The sequence below is a fragment of the Meriones unguiculatus genome, chromosome 1, assembly GCF_030254825.1.
Source record: "Meriones unguiculatus strain TT.TT164.6M chromosome 1, Bangor_MerUng_6.1, whole genome shotgun sequence".
NCBI lineage: Eukaryota > Metazoa > Chordata > Mammalia > Rodentia > Muridae > Meriones > Meriones unguiculatus.
Window position 1 is genome coordinate 55,259,889 of NC_083349.1, and position 16,307 is coordinate 55,276,195.

A 16,307-nucleotide genomic window follows, 5' to 3' on the forward strand; every position below is an offset into this window, starting at 1 on the left:
AGTAACTGTGAAGCTTAATTCAAGAAAGTCATTTGGAAAGACAGAGATTTCAGTGCCACCTTAGGGGGGGCTAAAGCAATCATAGATGTAAAATGGCTAGAACACTAACAATAAGAATTTCCTCAGGGAAGGAAGAAAGGGACTGAATTTCCTGTAATTTATTATTTCTCTTTAAAATAACCTAAAATAGGATTACAGAGACGCCATCCCCCATAATCCCAGCATTTGGAAAGCTGAGACAGGAGGATTGCCCCGAGTCTATCACTCCCTTCTCCATTTGCAGCCTTGGCAATCTGTGGTCTGTCTCCCCATTCGGAAGTTTTTCCTTTCCTAGAATGCCACGCAGTTGGAATCTCGCAGGGAACTTTTCAGATATGCTTCTAAATGAAGTTTTCTTTTTTCCACGTGTGTGTGTGTGTGTGTGTGTGTGTGTGTGTGTGTGTGTATGCACGTTTGTGTATGTGTAGGCACATGTCGGGGTGCACATGTGTGCATGTGTATGCAGAAGCCCAAGATAATGTCAAGAATCCTCCTCCATCACGCTTTCGCTTCATCCACTGAGGCAGAGTCTCTCAGTCAAAACTAGAGTCACTGATCTGGCTAGTCTCCCTGGTCGGCTTGGTCTGGAAATTGCCCTGTCTTTGCCTTCCCAGGCTGGAGTTACTAGTGAGCAACCACACCACCCTGCATTTGGATTCCAAGGATCCAAATTCCAGTCTTCACACTTGCTAGGCAAGACCTTTAAACAGCAAGCAGTCTCCCCAGCACCCCGAGTAACATTTAAACACCAAGCAACATATTTTATTTGGGGAAAACCAAAATATTACAGGACTTTACAGAGGACCAAGAACCCAGAACAGTAAGGGTTTGGGGCAGTTTCTTAAGGGATGCTTAGAATCTGGATAAGTACAGAAGAACACACGTTCTCCCAAAACACAAAAGCAAGAACAGCACCAACAAAAGCTGAACAGGAAAATGCAGCAAGGCTTTAAAGATCCTGAGCTGTAGTTTAGATCTCAAATGTCTCTGGGAAGACCATGTGTTCGGGTCTTGGTTTTAGGGAGGAACTGTTGGGAGGTAACAGACTCTTTCCTAAGTGGGGCTCCGTGGAAGGTTCCTGAAGGTGTGCCCGCGAGAGGGATTGTGGGCCCCAAGTCCTGTTCTATTTGTTCCCTGACTCATGATGTGACTGGTTTTGCTGCATGGCACCCTTTGCCATGATACAATGCTTATGACATACACCGAGTGGACTCTCCAAACCTGTGGGCTTAAACAAATCTTTCTTTTCATAAATTAATCTTCTCTGAGATTTGGTTGTAATGATGGAATCCTGACAAGCATACCCTGTACAAAGTTCCTAATTGCATAACTGGTCTTTTCAAGTGCTGACTGTTGAATATGTATGTTGCTTCCTAGCAGGAAGGAAAACTGCAGCATCCTATTTAAGAGATAAGATCTAGGCTAAGGATCTGGATAAATGTTTCCCCCAGGAAAGATAGACAAGTAGCCAAGAGACATACAAAAATCTGCTCAAAAGCCTTCATCATTCAGGGAATAGAAAACAAAACTACAATGCAATACCACCTGTCTGTAATAAAAAAGTCAGCTGGGCACAGTGGGGCATGCCTGTAATCCCCAGAGGCAGAGGCAGGCAGATCTCTGTGAGTTCGAGAGCAGCCTGGTCCACAAAGTGAGTCCAGGACAGCTAAGGCTACAAAGAGAAATCATGTCTCGAAAAACCAAAAAAAGGTCAGGCAATGATTTGGAACAATGTAGAGAACTGGAACCTTCATATACCGGTAGTAAAAATGCAGAAAAGTATAAACACTTTGGAATTTAGTCCAAAGCTCTCCAAATAACTAAACAGAGAGTTGCCATGGGACCCAGCAGCTCTACTAATGTACATACACAACAGAAATAAAATCATATGCGTGCAAAATAAATTTTGCACATAAAGCTCAGAGTGGCATTATTCCGAATGATTCAAATGCAGAAATTATCCAAATGCAGATGACTGTAAACAAAATACGGTATATACAATAGAGGAGAATACTATTTGACCGTAATAGGAAGTATTAACACAGATTACAATGTGACTCTTTGCCAAGAGTTCAAAGGAATCAGTCACGAAGTTCTGCATATTGTATGGCTCCATTCATAAAAACTAGGCAGACCAGAGGAGCCTACGGCAACATACACTCAATTAGCCTTTGTCTAGAGCCGAATAAGGGAGATGGGCTGAAAACGAATAGATGAGCTAATGGGTCAAGGGTGATGAAAATGTTACAGTTATATATCTGAGATTCCAGCACCTCAGAGTCTAATCCTAACAAGAGGATCCCATCCTCCCCCATCACGCAGAGCATCGTCAGCCAGGCTGTCATGGCGTTGCCTGGCCGTGGCAATGATGCCTTCTCTTTGGGAGTATAGTCTTCTCTAAGTCAAAAAGAAAAAAATTCCATTGTCTGGGCCCTTTTCTTTTGCACTCATTCCTTTTTCTCCTTGGCATGGTCCCGGTAGTGGGCTTTCTCATGGCAGGCTCTGTAAAGAGTGATGGGTAGGCTAATGAATTATTTTTTTTAAAAGCCGATTATAACGAAAGCAACATCAGAACTCAATATTTTGAAATAATCGCTATCATTAAAACAATTGACCTCCCCCCCCCTCATAGTGTGGGCTCATAGTGTGCAATACTATGCTGTCTTTGTTTCCACATCACAACATTGTATAGAATCCATGTGACTTCAGACTGTTGTTATTATTAGTGCTGATGGTGGTGGTGGCAGTGATGTGTGTGTTGTATGCGCATATATGTGCAGGTACACATTCATGCAGAGGACAATGTCAGATGTCTTTGTTCATCACTCTCCTCTTTTGTTGCTGTTTTTGTTTATTTGTTTTTGGAGACAGGGTATTTCCCTGAACAAAGCATGTGTACAGCCATGTTCAGCTTTTGGTGAATGCTGGATATTTGACCTCAGGTCCTCTTGCATGTACCCAAGTGTTCTTAAGCACTGAGCCACCTCCCTAGCCCTCTTGATTGTTTCAATATCTGTAAGAACTGCAGATATTGAACCACAAGCTGCAAGAACATTTTGTGGTTTATAACATCACATTTAATAATTTATAATAGCAATACATTTAACGGTTTATAATAATGAATTGATGATTTAACTAATATTTTACTACAGGACAAGAATTCATTCTGGCTTTGAGTCTCCTCTTAAACTAGAAAGGCCCTTGAAGTCTACAGGCAACAGGGAACACAAGGCTGTAGTCACAGACTTCTCATCCGATCACCTAGACAACATGACTGGCATTCCTACTGGGTCTTCGGCAGCCAAAGCCTAGATCTATCACTTCTCTTCTCAGTGCCAAACACAGAGTGTAGCACCCAGCAGGCACTTGATGAACAGGGGTTGAGTGGATCTGAGATACTCAGAACAAGGGTGTCTCTGGGGAAATTCCTGAACTCCTGTGGGGCTAGCATGACCCTCTCAAAATCAAAAGAGATAACTAATGTGGGTAAGACTCCCCAAACACCCACTTAAAAATCCAGGATGTAGCTGTAACCCCAGAATTAAATGTAAGGGGGTGCAGAGATAGGAGGACCCCTGGTACTACATAAGCCCTCAGCCTCGCCAGCATCAGTGAGCTCCAGGTTCAGGGAGAGACCTTGTTTCAAAAATAAGGTAGATATTGAGGAAGATACCCGACCTTGACCTCTGACCTCCACAAGCAGGGTGCAGGTACACATGAGCCCTCTCATGCACAACACATGCACACATACATACACACAGAAATACAAACAAAACAATAAAAGAGATACTGTAGCGAAGGGCCCTTCTTTGCCTAGCAGAGCCAAAGGGTGCCAGAAAGAGCTGGGATGCAGAGATGAGTGTCTTCAATACTTTTCCTGTTGCTGTGATAAAATCCTCTGACAAAAGCAATTAAAAGAAGAAAATTTTTATTTTGGCTCACAGTTTAAGGGTGTGGAAGTCCTAGAAGGCAGAAGCATGAGACAGCTGGACACATTGTATTCAGTTAGAAAACAGCTAGTGATAAATGCTCAGCTAGGGCACCCTCCCCTCACTGCCACAGCCACAACCTCTCTGTTTTAAATAGGACTGTGTAGCCTTGGCTAGCCTGAAACTAACTTATGTAGACCAGGCTGGCCTCAAAGACATAGGTGTCTACCCCCTAGATGAGATTAAAGGCCTACACTAGCACACTTTGCTCTCTCTTTCTTCCTTTTACATACAATTTTAAACTATTTATCAATACTACATGTGTAACAGTATGGTGTATGTGTGTGAATATGAGCTAGTGAGTGCCACAGTATCAGAGGAAAATATTAAAGAGTGAATACCCTCAGTCTGCCATGGGTTCCAAGAATCAAACTCAGGCTGTCTCACCTGTGCAGAGAATGCTTTTATCTGCGGAGCTGTCTCAGTCTTTCTCCTTGTGGTGATTAGTTCTCTCAACATCACATACTCCAAAATCACTTGGGTAGAGAGTTTTATTGAGAGAGAGATTGTCTAGACCAGGTTGGCCTGTGGTCATGGTCAGCACAATTACCTTGATTGTGGCACCATTCTCTAGGCAGGAGATCTTTTTTTTTTAAGATTTTTTTAAAGACTTATTTATTTTATGTATATGCACAGCAGAAGAAGGAATAAGATTCCATTACAGATGGTTGAAAGCCACCATGAAGTTGCTGGGATTGAACTCAGGACCTCTGGAAGAACAGCCAGTGCCCTTAACTGCTGAGCCATCTCTCCAGCCCTAGTCAGATCTTGAACTGTCTAGGAGTGGAGAAAGAAAGCTGAATACAAATATACATTCATCTATTACTATTTTCTTCTGAGTGTCGAGGTAAGGTGACCAGTTCTCAAAAGTTCCTGCCACTGCAACTTTCCTACCATTCCAATTGTAATCTGGAATTGTGAGCAAAAATGAACTCCTTCTCAGGTTGCTTTTGCCGGACACTCCTTTGTACGCAGTCCAGGATCATAGCACAGGGAATGGTGCCACCCAGTTTGAGTTGGTGTCTTCCCATCTTAACTAATAAAATCAAGAGAATCCTTCATGGCTGAGTTCAGAGGCTCGTGTCCTCCATGATTCTGGATCCCATAGAGCTGATAATCAGTTTTACCGCCAAAGGTGGAGCCAGGGTAGTGTACATGTCTCCAAGAGAAGCTGGAGAGTGGGGAACTGAGAAGCTGCTACTTCTCATTACTGCCCTGGGGCTCCACAGCCTGGAGCACAGGAAGAGCTCAGGATTCCTGGAGTGTATTTTCCCCCAGTGGGTTTAGTCATCTAACAAATTGAGGTCTTGGGGTTCGGTACTGGACTTCTACTTCAAACCCCAAACTCACCTTTATCCCTGCTTTGGAGAAATGACTAAGCCATAATGGCTAAAACCCCAATAGGAGAAGCCCAGGGCACCACCTCAAAGAGTCAGTGTGGAGGTTAAATGAGGTCAATGGCCAAGTGCAAAGCAAAGCACTTGCTACTTAGTACTCACTAAGAGTTACCAATACTGATCATTTTTTAAAAATAAGACACCTTGCTCTTTTCAGATGCAAGATGATGGATCACCAAAGGTGCTGAGAAAGTCAGCGTGATTCTTTCACAAGCGCGTTTTTACCTAAAGGCTCTGTTCATTTCATAATGCTTGACATGACCTGGATTCAAATGGGTGGAGAAGTGTAGGAGCAGGAAATAGAAGCAGCCTATTAGATAACTGCATTTGGGCAGCTTCAGTGCTTTTTGCAGCTACCTGTCAGTCTAGATGTGTGTTCTCTGGGCTTTGAGTTTCTGTGTAACCACTGCTAGATTCTGTCTTTTACTCAGTTCTGAATCTGGATTTGCAGGTGGATCTTCAAATGACTACATGAACTTTGAGGCTCTCCTTGCCCAGAAAAGAGATTTCTCTCTACTAATATCTCTAAACATCATCACCTAATTCAGGAAATATCCTGGATTTCTTCCTTTCTTTCTTTCATTTTCCAGGACATTTTGTTCATTCTGTCTCCAAAACAGACCCTGGGGATTGGAGAGGTAGCTCAACAGCTAAGGACACATGTTGCTCTTGAAGAGGTCCTGGGTTCAGTTCCCAGCACCCACATAGTGGTTCACATCCATCCATAACTGCAGTTCTAAAGGATCCAACACCCTCTTATGACCTAGATGGGACCAGACACCCATGTGGAATATATACAAAGATCCATACACATAAAATAAAATTAATCTAAAAATTGTTTAAATAACAACAATCTGCTATCACCATTGGCATGTTCCCAAAGTAAGCCCCTTTCATCATTCATCTAAGTCACTAGCCTACACACACTAGGACCAGAGTACATTTTATAAATGTGAATCAGGCCATGGCCCTCTCTCTGTCATGAGCTGAGTTCCAAGATGCAGACCCTGATATAAGGACTCATGATCCACTGTTTTACTCAGAAAATATCTCAGGAGATAGACATGAGGGACAAGAGGAGACAGCATATTGAAGAAGACAGCAGTCAGGGAACAGCCCTCGAAGCCTACATTCCCAGCATAGCTCCAGCCTGGGCCAGGCTCCTCTGGAAAATTGGGGGTTGCAAATTATGTCTAGAACCTTGTTTTTCCCAAAACCAAAGGTGGGTTTCTATGTTCTCATTGAGCTAGCAAAGTTCTGGACGGAGGAGTCTTTATGGGAACTTTCCATTGCTAACAGGCAGATTGCTCAGGGACTTGGGCTGTCATTGGAGCAAAGCTGTAGTTGCTAAGACCTACACACAGAGAAGCCAGGGACTGGTAGGCCAGAATACAAAGGAAATCCAGGAGAACCTCAGCGGAACATTCCAGACTTTTCACTGTTGCCTACCTCCGGCCCTTGTTCATTTTCTTGATGTTATATATTCGGGCTTATAAGTAACTAATGTAATAATGTGTTATCTGTACCCCCAACACACACACATACACACACACAAATTAGATGTCTGTCTTTATTACTTTTTGGACTACCGTCTCTAGAACGTGTATGGCATATTGTGGTTGCTCCACATAAGTAATGAGAATGATCAGTGGTTCTCCACCATCCTAATGCTGCAACCCTTTGATACAGTTACTCATGTTGTGGTGACCCCCAACTGTTGTTGAAAATTAATGGTATCGGGCTAAATACGCTTTATAATTAGTCCTATAATTATTACAATGGTATTCTCTAACCCGCCATCACAATCAATAAAACACAGGCACCTCTTAGATTTTATAATTGCCTTGTAACACATTGGGCTGGGCAGGCATTTCCACCTAAGCTATCTCAATAACCTCCCAGCCCGAATCCCGTGCCATTGCCTTAACCATTCCTATCTGGGCGATTTTCTGTCCTTAATCTTATAAATACTTGCTTATATTTTTAATCATGGCGTTTCTTTTTACACCATTCTTGGAGTCCTTTCTCCTAGCCCAATGGTTCTTTCTCTAGGCTAACCGATCATGACATCCTCCTTCCTCCTCACTTCCTATCTCTCTGTCTCTTCCCATGATTCTCGTCTCCAAAGCCCGGGAACCTTAGCTGTGTATACCTCCTTCCACCCTGCCCAAGTACAGGCCTTTTTAAAATTAACCAAACAGGAATAATGTCTATGGCAGGTTTACACAAGGATAGGTGTATCTGAGCAGTAACAAGATCTTGAGGGCCAGTATAGCATCAAAATACAAGCATCAGACCAACTCCCAACACCCAGCCTTAAAATTCATTTCAGGCTACTTCATAACTATAATTTTGCTACTGTTATGAATCACGATGTAAATAGGAGATAGAAGTTTGCCAGAGGGGTTAGGATCCACAAGTTGAGAACCACTGGAATAAATTAATGATAGAATCTTGACCACATAACTTCAGTAATAGGGAGCCTCTACAGCACAGGGCCACTACTCTCCCCACCCCATCTTTGGAAAACCTTAGAAGTCTGTCTCAAAACTGAACTATAAGCTAAGCATTGGTGACACACACCTTTAATCTCAGTCCTCTGGAGGCAGAAGCAGGCAGATATCTGTGAGTTCAAGGCTAGCTTGGTCTACAAAGAGAGTTCCAAGACACCCAAGTCTACACAGAGAAGCCCTGTCTTGGAAAGAAAAAAAGAAAGAAAGAAAAGAAAAAGAAAAAAGGCTGAAGACCTCTAATCCACGTCTCCATCATTTGCACCAACTGGTCTCCCTGAATTCAGGTCTCTCCTGCAATGATTGCTCCTATCTGTCAGCCCCTCACACTCCCAGTGTCTTACCTTTCTATGACACAAGCTAATCTACCCTTCCCCAAAACTTCCTCATTTGACGTGGGTTTTAGCCTTTAGACTTTTACATTTTGACATGTAAAAGTCCACTAGTCTGACAAGATTCTTTTTACTGATTCACCCAACACATGGCACTCCAGTCCGAATCTGGGCAGTCTTGGAAGGTGATCTGGGGAGAAACATGGAAGCTTTTGGAAAAGTGGCTGAAGATGAGCAGCCAGAGCTCTGGAGTGTGCACACCCAGGTTTAAAACCTAATCCTGCACATCACCGAAGGGCCATCTTGAGTGAAGTGCTTATTTCTCTAAACTTCAGTTTCTCCATCTGTGCCAATAAGACCAGAGCACCCACATTTCAGAGTCAGTTGGGGTTAGATCAAGACAATGGTTGTAGGGCTGGAGAGATGGCTTAGTGGTTAAGAGCATTGGTTGTTCTTCCCAAGGATCCAAGTTCAAATCCTAGTACCCATATGGCAGCTCACAACTGTCTATAACAGTTCCAGGGGATCTGATACCCTCACATGTACATACAAGCAGGCAGAATACCAATTAAAGACAATTGATGTAAATCCCTTAGCAGAGTGTCTGATATATTTCTAAGCACCAGACTTCCCTGAACTTCCCATCTGGCGTAATATTCCCAAACAAATCCTTCCTTAATCCCGTTTCATCTCAGACCTCCTCTGATAAAGCTCCCTGGTGATTTCCTGGCTATTGTTTCTCCCATTTTCTCATCCAGATTTTTCACCTCAGGATTCTCCCTTTCTCTTCCACCTCTTACTCCACCTCCATGTATCCATTCTCCCTTCCTCACCTCTTTTATTTGTAGGCATCTTTTATTTGATTGTTTGCTTGAGACAGGGTTTCTCTGTGTAGCATTTGCCATCCTGGACTCACTTTGTAGACTAGGCTGGCCTCGCACTCACAGCTATCCACCTGCCTCTGCCCCCCAGAATGCTGGGATTACAGATATGCACCACCATTCCCTGACACATATAGACATTCCCTGACACATATAGACATCTTAAGCAGTGGCTATTTTGCATCTACTCTTTGCCTACCTCTCTTAGTAGGTAAAAGTCAGCATGGAAAGTGAACCATCATGTGTAAGGACAAAGGAAAGTTAGACAACCTGGGCTCCTCCACACCTTTCTTGAAGCTTCTCTCCCTCACATTAGAGCCTCAATCCAAAATGAGCTATATCTCATACTCTTCATGGTGACAAAATGTCCTCTGATAGTTTACTATTAACTATGGCTCCCTCCACTGCACACTCAAGTAGGTTTTGTGCTAAATAGTCTTTATCCGGGCCCTTTGAGCCTTTGGTTCTCCTCTCGGCAGAGCCGCTCCTCACCGTAGGTTCCCTGGCCTCCTGGGTCCAGCACTGGCCCCAGTGTGGGAAGGAAATGCTGTGTCTGTAGGAACTCTTCCCCACATGCCAGAATGGCTTGGTTCTGGGAAGGGAGTATCATCTCCTTAGTTGTCCTGGATCCCTGTTCCCACCCCCTCCCTGATTCCTGTGAGTGGCCCTTGAAGGCCAGGGTGATAGGAGCATAGGCTCACGTTGACCAGTAGCTTGTGCTCTGGGATCGGCAGGACCTAGAGTCTAGGTCATCTGCTGCTTCTGCCTGAGGCCTGGGCCCCGGGCCGTCGCAATGAGTATTTTGTGCAGCTGCTGTGGAAGGTAGCCCTGCTCACCGCGGCCCCGCTGTGGACTGAGGGCGGCCGGGCACTGCATGCGAGTCTCCTAGTTAGGGAGGCCGCAGGTTTTAGAGAACGGGAGGAGAGAGTTTACATCATGTTGGCTGTTGACGCTCCCTGTATGTTAAACCCTTTACCAGTTTACTCATTATTTCTATCCTGAAAGATTTTTAACGAAGGGAAAAACCAACAGCAATAACACTCACTGGTGAGCAGCTAACTCATACCCATGACACCCTGCTTTTCATACAGACTAGCCAATGTAAAAACAACTCAAATGTAAATACTTTTTTCCATTTCACACCGCTGTATTATACATGTATATGGTGATTCCTTTTCCAGAAACTTTTCTTACCTGCTGGTTGTCTTGTTTTCTGGGTTGTTTTTAACTGAAGAAGAATTGCTCATCTGCCAGAGGGGACAGAAGAGTCGCGTGGCGTTTCCCATGCGATGTTCCCCATGGCTACCCACGATCCCCAGCTCCTGCGCAGGTGTCCCCCAGCCCCCTTCCCTCATGCCCACTGCAGGGATGAGGGGGAGGGGCTCTTGCTTTAAGTCAGAAGTCTCATATGACATTTTCCTAGCTGCCCAAGCCCCTGCACCCTCCAGTCCTTTGCTGCTGCTAATGACAATGTGCTGGCCTGCCCTGCTACTCGAGAGCTATTTTTATGTAATTAATGTGTGCTTTCTTGTTTATAAATGCCTGATTTAAAAAGGAAAAAAGAAAAAAAAATAGTCTTTATCCGACTGGAGGGAGCTCCCTTCTATATAACTTTTGAGCTAGGATGATACATGGTTGAGTTTATCAGCTTTGAGTTTCTAGACAGAGTTAGAACACTGAAGATGAAGTAAACAGAACCTCCCCATCAGATTGGCTGGGAAGGATCAGAAGAAAGGATTGAGGCCAGGCAGCCAGGCTGGGGATGAAGGAGCATCTTGCCCTGAGAGACTGTCATGGTGCACATAACCCTCACACTTAGTTCATAAATAGAGACATTGTGGTGTAGCTCTAGTGGACTCTTGGGTATAGTAGCAACAAAGCCAGGCTCCAGATCTTGTAATTTACAGAGGCAATTCTGGATTTTTAAGAAACATTTTGGCTAAAGCTGAAATAGTTGGAACTCCATCTACCTCTCATGTGGAAGTTTTGTGTGTGTGTGTATGTGTGTGTGTGTGTGTGTTTTGTTTTGTTTTGTTTGTTGTTTTTTTTTTTAGAGATAGATTGATGCCCTCTGTCCATTCCAATCAGCTTCCTGAAAGCCAGTTCTTGTTCTTTTGATGAGCAAATTATAATTCACCCACCAAGAAAATCCAGGAAGGAAACCAAATCATTCCCAGCAAAGACAAGACCTGACTACAGAACCACTTAAAGGGAACTTTAAAAGAGTTCAGTCCTGGACTGGAAAGATGGATCACAGTTAAAAGTACTTGTTGTGCATGCAGAACACCTGGGTGTGATTCCCTGCAACCACATGGTGGCTCACAACCATCTGTAACTCCAGTTCCAGGGAATCCAAAGCTCTTTTCTGACTTCTGTGGGCACCAGGAACACTTGCAGTGAACATACTTGAACATTGGCAAAACACTCGTCTGCATAAAATAAAGCAAATGTATCTAAGACATTTAAAAAGCTTAAAGGTTTCAGTTTTGCCCATGGGACCGTTGGCATCTGAGGTGGGCTGTTCACTCTACATTGACGGTTTGACAGGAGGCTGGGAGGACCTAGGGCATGCTTCTGCTGTTCTGACAGGAAGGACTGTTGGAAGAAGGTACGGCTGGTAAAACATTGATGGGGGGATATCACACTGGAGGGACTCCGGCAAAACTGATAAGATTCCAAAGCAAGTACTGAACATATGTGGCCATTTCCCAACAAACCAACCTATGCCTGATGCAAGGTTGATGAAGGGAAAGAGCCTCGCCTCCTAAGAACAAAGTTCTGGTATTCCTTTGCTTTTTGCTACTGTATCCAATATCCAAGACAATAAACTTAGACAAAAATATCATTTCAGCCCAGTTTGGGAGGTCTTTGTTACACAGGAAGATTCTTGCAAGCCTCTGGTGAGAGGGAAGCACATCACAGAACACACAGAATGGCAAAACCGCTCACCTCACTGTGGGAATGAAAGAGGGAAAGGATGACATCAATGTTGCATACACACACACACACACACACACACACACACACACACCCCACTTTGAACGCTTTCCCAGTCCTCCAGCAGTGCCAAGCAGGGGACCAAGCGTTTCACATACAGGTCTGGGAGACACTGCAGATCCACCTCTACTGAATCCTGTCTGCCTCTGTTACACACTTGCTTATGTTTTATGATGACCATGATCAATGGATAATTGGTTGTCCTGCCTCATGTAACCAAGAGATGACTGTGCATGTCTTTCTTCCTCAGTCACACTCTTGTCTGAAGACAGGAAAATGCAGGTTCTGCAACCTGTCGTAAAGGGAAAATTTAGACTTGCCAGCAATATGTCAGATAGCTTTGGAACAGTCTCAGAAGGGGGGAGAGCAAACAAAATCTACAAGAAAAGGTTGAAGGAGTTGGCACAGCTCAGCTTTAGAAGTAAAAGGTGACAGTCTCTCATATCAGCCGTTTCCCACATAGAACACAAGATCATCTGCACTTTCTAGATCTCCTCTGTGCTCAACCAGTGGTGCTGTAATGAAAAAGCAAGAAACTTGGCCTCAGGAGAGTGAGGCTCCAGTTTCACCACTGCTTGCACGTGACCGTGGCAATCTGCTTCTGTAGGTCTCAGGTTCCGTGTCTGTAATATTTAAAAGTTGGGCCCTTTGGGGAACTCCTCATCAAGACTTCTTTTAAGGGTCCATGAAAAACTAAATGCCTGGACTATCCATACGCTTAATGTGGATTATTGTTGTTGTTTTCTGCGTGGAGTGTTTGACCTGCATGGATGTCTGTGCATCATATCCATGCCTGGTGTGCATGGAGGTCAGAAGAGGGCATCGGGTCCCCTGGAAATGGAGTTACGGACGATTGTAGGCCACCATGTAGATGCTGGGAATCAAATCTGGATCCTCTGAAAGGGTAGCCAGTGCTCTTAACTGCTAAGTCATCCTTTCAGTCCCTCAAATAAAATACTTTTAAATCATCACAAACGGAACACACTTATCTGGTGATCCACAGGGTATGGGAGGAAAAAGCTAGTGAAACAAACTGAATGATAAGTGTGAGAGACAAGACTTGCATGGTGGTACTCACCTGTAACACCAAGCCTCAGAAGGATGAGGTGAGAGGATTTCAAGTTCAAGGCCAGCCTAGATTACATAATTACATAGTGAGACCCTGTCACAAGAGGATTTTTCTTTGTTTGTTTTCAGTTAGGAAGCAGACTGAAGTCACTCTAGAGCTGGTATGGTGTTGTGGTTCCTGCATCATCTCAGACTCTTTTGATCTCCAGCATGTGCCTCCTTAGTGCATAGGGCCAATGACGTACTTGGGTTCAAACACATCAATGTAAAAAGAACATACAATGGATTTTCATACACCATCACCCAGTCTGATGAATCTTTCCCAAAGGCCACTCTAGCTTTTCTGTGTTCCCACTAACTGACCCTGAACCTCCCTGCAAATTATTTTGAGGCAAGTTTCAGAAATTCTATAATTTCACCTTTCAATGTGCCCTAGTTTTATCGCTGTTGTTTGGTTGGTTTCTGACACAGGGTTGAACTATATAGTTCAAGATGGTCTTGAGCTCATAACCCATTTGCCTCAACCTTTAGAATCTAGGATTATAAGTGTGCGCCACTATGCCCAGCTTCAAGGTGTCATCTTAAAAGAGAAATACTTTGTAAACAACATAAAAACTACAACGTCATTATCACATTTAAAAATCTGTGATTTGCTCTTAAATATAACTCACCTTTTCCTGATTTGCCATAAAATGATTTTTAAAATAATTTGCTAAAATTCAGATCTAAGTTTCACCACTGTGTTATGTATATTGATTCTATTTCTCTAGAGTCCTACTCTAAATCAATTAATCTAGAGCCCTGCCCTTGACTTCTTTTGACTTATTGAAGAGACAGGGTCACTTGTATTCTCTACAAATTGGTAGTGAGGTCAAAAGTTGGATGAGGTCCAGGTTCAAATTCTCAGCAAGAATGGCTCATAGGTGGATTTATGTATTTCTCTAAAGATGTTAGAAACTAATGATCATCATTATCTAGATACATTATTTCACCAAGAGCAGCAAAATGCTGATATGCTAACTTCACTTCCTCTTCATTTATTAGCTAGGATATATCTAAAAGGGAAAGCAGACCATCATTAAATCCCTGCTTATCTTGTACACAACTAGGAAAGAAAGGGAAGAATAGCTCTGCTGCTCCTTTTTCTGAATTTGCCTTTTCTAACAAATGTATTGAGAGCTGGAGAGGTAGCTCATTTGGTAGAGTTTTGTCTGGATTTGATCTCTAGTGCCACATAACCCGGAAGTAGAGGCAGGAGGATCAGAAACTTAACGTCATCTTTGGCTACATAGCCAGGTCAAGGCCAGCCTGGGCTATATGAGATGCTTCCAAAAAAATAGTAGTGTAGGCATAAGTGTTGGTATAATGTTCTTTTGGAATGTATACACTTTACCTTTGTTCATCCAAATGCTGATTTTTCTCCCCCACTCTCTGGTTTCAATCCGGACATTGCATTGTGATACTTATTCTAAGCATCACCTGTCTCAACTTTGAGTAAACATGCCAAAATAAAGCAATCAGCCACAATGTTGAGCAATGGAAAGGAAGCAGGAAGAGAGGGAGGAGCCAGAGGACAGGAAGGTATGTAAAGCAGAGAAGGAGAGAAGGGCGGGAGAGAGCTGAGAGAGCAGAGCTGGAGGGAGGTCTTGGAATGACGTGGAGAATGAACTGGCCCTAAGATTTCACTAAAAGCAAGTATTATGTGGGAAATCTAAATGTTAAGAAACTATGAGGGCTTGGAGGTTTAGGATGGAGTAACTATTGTCCAGCATTGTGTTCTAGGTTAATTAAATAAATCATAGTCTCTGTGTGGTGATTTGGTTATACAGCTGTTTAGGATTAACAGCAGTGTTACTAAAAGATATATCAATAGTAAATTTTAATATTATTTACAACACATAAGATTATTGTATAATTCAAATGCTGATTTCTGTATCCCTCCATATCTAATTGCAAACCTTGTTCTGAGAATCTCCTGTCTTAATGTTGTATAAACTCTGCTTCTCAATGGTCCTCTGCTATGTCAATAACACAGCTTACAGCCAATCACTGAGCAGGGGAGAGAATAGGACTGGACTTCCTAGCTGCCAGGGGATGAAAAGTTAAAGGATAGGAAGTAGGGGATTCATCCAGGGGATTCAGCCACAGGCAGAGGTCCCCAAGACACCAGGTGGGAGCGCTCAGCAGGAAAGCTACACAATGCAAGTATCCTGAGGTGTACACTGGGAGGAAACCAGATTAGTGTAGAGGGTTAAGAATAGAGAAATAACTGTTCAGTTCTTGGGCTGTGAAGCACATTAGTAACAAGTATACAGAATCACAATTATTTATATCATAGCCTGGTTAAGAGTGAAACTAAGAGAAACAAACACAATTATAGAAAATTAACTATAACAGTAAGTTGATTCTTTACCATCTTTCAGAGCATGACAGATGAGATGAGGGTTCTCTGTTGAGGGTTTTGCCTTTGAGAAAGTTTTGGGGAACTCATGTCTTCAAGGCTGTCATGAGTTTCATGAGAAGAACTATCATGGGAACAACCACTCAGCCAGACTCAGGAGACTAAACAACATAGTAGCAAAATTGTCTGGCCATCAACTTGATCTCTTTGTTCATGGTGCGCTCAAGTCCCTTAATCATGGTGGAAATGAAATAATAACTCAGCCAACAGCAGGCTTTGGTCCCAGGTTTCTGGATATCTGTATACAAATCATCAATGAGCAACTATCCCTTTTCCGTGTCTAAATGGCCACCTCCCTTCTGAGACTGTGCCTTTTAGGAAATTCCTTCTCTGATACATTAGTCACTTGAATATGGTGGGGACTTCAAAAAAATAACATAAAAATTTTACTACTGGGAAAGTGTAGATCTAGACCAATCAGAAGAGACTTGTGCTGCTGTAAGAGGTGGGGTTCCTGAGGCCCTGGCTGTCTACTCTTTAGTTGTATGTCCTGTCTGTCCCAGTGTGGGCCAGAATGAAAGTAAGGAATTCAGGAGTGAACAGAGACATTGGTTTGCAAATATTTTTCTTACTGAGCTTTTAATTTCAGATACTACATTTTTCAGTTTTCAACACTTAATTTATTCTATTTTT

The 16,307-nt window shown here is 43.1% G+C and overlaps 1 long non-coding RNA gene across 1 annotated transcript; it reads right to left on the minus strand.

Annotated features, from left to right (window-relative positions):
- Window positions 1-779: 779 nt before the first annotated feature.
- On the minus strand, window positions 780-13,643 carry LOC132648012 (uncharacterized). Its single transcript, XR_009586363.1, has 2 exons — window positions 13,224-13,643; window positions 780-2,541 (listed from the first exon to the last, which is right to left on the minus strand). It is a non-coding gene; the product is annotated as an uncharacterized LOC132648012 (long non-coding RNA).
- Between the last annotated feature and the right edge of the window lie 2,664 nt (window positions 13,644-16,307).